This window comes from Ochotona princeps, chromosome 29, assembly GCF_030435755.1.
Source record: "Ochotona princeps isolate mOchPri1 chromosome 29, mOchPri1.hap1, whole genome shotgun sequence".
Classification (NCBI taxonomy): Eukaryota; Metazoa; Chordata; class Mammalia; order Lagomorpha; family Ochotonidae; genus Ochotona; species Ochotona princeps.
This window is the reverse complement of record NC_080860.1, coordinates 2,392,576-2,395,207: the sequence shown is the minus strand read 5'-3', so window position 1 is coordinate 2,395,207 and position 2,632 is coordinate 2,392,576. Positions and strand designations below refer to the sequence as shown.

The following is a 2,632-nucleotide window of genomic DNA, read 5'->3' as shown; positions in this document are numbered from 1 at the left end:
CTGGGCCGAGTGACCTGCTTTCCTGTGTCACTGGACTGTTTTAGTGTGTAGTGAGAGGAGCTGAGCAACTTTCAGGCTGGTCATAGGTTCCACCGTTGCTGTCACCAGGTGCAGGCTCCGTGTCGCCCGCCTTCACTGGGGCTGACTTGTGGGTGCACTAATCCATAGCTTGATGCCACAGGACACTGAGGTCCCTGATCCTTGGTTCTCTTGGAACATTACTTCCTGAGACATGTCTCTTCTGGGTGGCCATGCTGGGAGGAAGCCCAGTTGGCACAGCTGAGCCCCTCTCGTCCAAACCTAGGGTTGAACCTGTGATTGAGGAAGCTTCCTGACAAATGAGGGCCTGCGGCTTGGAGTGCAATGTGTAACCGAAGTCTTCCCGGCTGGCGTGGACGGCCTGTCCCCATGCTTTAAAGATTGTGTGAGCACGATGGGGATGGTTGTTTTGTGCCAGGAACTTCCAGCCACTGGACAGGATGCATGCCTTGCTGGCCACAGTGGTCGTGTGAAGGAAGACAGGAGTGGTCAAGACTTCAATGATACCTGGGTATTGTTTGGCACAGTAACTTCATTACTGAAACCTACTTCAGGCAAATAAGCTCTGGTGGGAAAAGTGGACCAGACTTGATGCAGTTTGTTGTTTATAATGGTGAGAAATGAGAAACAGCTGGCTTTTCCAATGATGGGGTATGATTCCTTTGATAGAATAATGATGGATGCCATCAGGTCTCTGGCTCATGTCAAGCACCGGGCCATGACTACCTCCCTACCACTTGTTCATCGTCCCAAGGACAGTTGAGGCTGTTCGGAGCTCAGTTCCTCCACCCGTGGGGTGGAAGCCGAGGCTGACAGAGCTGGCTCCAGAGGAAGGTAGTAGGCAGTTGATTCCATGACTCCTCAAATACGCATGAGGTGGCTTCAGGCAGGAGAGTGATTTAGGGAGCAAGAGCCGTCCAATGGCATCTCAGGTAGTCTTTTATGTGTTGTATACAAAGAATGTGTAAGAATAGGAGCAATCGTTCATGCTAAGCTAAGTGGGAGGAAGAATGCAGAATGAAGGGGTGTGCCCAATGAGGCATCCATGGAGACGCAGCGGGTGTGTGCCGAGGGGCCAGCGGGGGTCGGATCGTGCACTCATGAGCCTCCCCAAGCTTTTCGGTGTTTACAATTTCTCTACCATAAGCAAACGCCACTGAAGAAAAGTACAAACAGAAAGTGAGCACAAGTTAACAATAGTCAGGCTTGATTAAGCATGGAAACAATTGGAGAGAGCTAAAGCTGCTTGTTAGCTCAAAAGAAGAACCCGTTAGGAGGACAATTGTCTTGTGCCTCTGTTCTGGAGAGAAGTGGCTGGAGGGGTCCTCTGGGGGACAGCCCAGGGCCCAGGGTCCAGGGTTGTGGAGCCAATGAGGCTGCTCCCACAATGAGGATGCTGTGGGAGATCTGTCAGCAGCTCCCAGGGCGACTGGCGTGGGACCCATCCTTCTGGGGAGGAGCTGGAAGGGACTAGGGATGTGCAACCCAGGCTGCGTGGAGGACAGGCTCTGGGCAGGAGTGGGCCGTCCATCTCCTGCATGAGGCCTTGCTCCAACTTGGTGTCTGTGGCTGTGCTGTGCGGGGTGATGTCTAGTGTCCCCCTTAAGGTGACACTTGACAGATGACACTGTGGGCTGCCAGCCCAGGAGGCAGGACTGGGGAGTGCTCCACTGTGGACTGGGCTGGTCTCTGGACAACACAGAGCTTTGGTTTTGTCTAATGTGAACAACTGCTACCCAAGCGGGAGGCATCTCGCACTGTGGCTGGACAGCTGCCACTGCTGACGGTTGTGCTAAGCGCCAGCACCACCTGGAGCTTTCAGAGCTGGCAGCAACGTCACCCAGGGCAGAGCCGCCCACCAGAGGTAATGGGAGCATCATACAACATAAGAAGTTTTCTTTCTTTTTTTGAATATGAAAAAGTTATTAACATATTTCTGACAGCAACATTTATGATCTTGGTCTCTCTTTCTTGCCTTTGTGTAAGGCCGAGAGGGACATGTTTGCTCCTTTGACCACCTTGAAGTGGATTCAGGAAAGTCAGCCTCGGCGTGGCCTTTCCGCCCAAATCCAGCCAACTGCACTTCGTTGTTGAGGCAGCCAAACGATGGGTGCGAAGGCTGCCATCTTCTTGCCGTTTGTGATCAGCTGCCCCTGGACTCACTTCCTGATGGTCGAGTTGGGCTGCTTAGCTTTGACCCCCACTTTGTCCAACATGATCCCCTTGGTGTGGAGGTGCCCCGAAGGGGTTGGCCTTGAGGGCTGTGCCCAGGTGCGCCTTCTTGTACTGCTTGTCATGCCACTGGTCCCTCCAGTGGCTGCAGAGCTTCCTGGCCTGTGGAGGCCGTGGCACTTGCCCATCTTGCCGACGTGCGGGCCTGAGCGAAAGAGAGAGACGCAGCGCCAGGCACCCAGAAGGCACTGCGTGCAAGCTCCCACACGTGAAGCTTTCCAGTAGCCACATGGGCAAAGGAAGAAGCAGGTGATGTTTGTTTGAACAATGTGCTTTGTTTAACCCAGGATACAAATGTCATCTTCTGGCATGCAACCAATATGAATACAGTATCGGTAAGGCATTTTCGCATTCCTGTTTC

The 2,632-nt window shown here is 53.2% G+C and overlaps 1 pseudogene; it reads right to left on the bottom strand.

Annotated features, from left to right (window-relative positions):
* Positions 1–1,988: 1,988 nt before the first annotated feature.
* LOC101524826 (small ribosomal subunit protein uS12-like) lies at positions 1,989–2,399 on the bottom strand (annotated as a pseudogene).
* Positions 2,400–2,632: the final 233 nt, after the last annotated feature.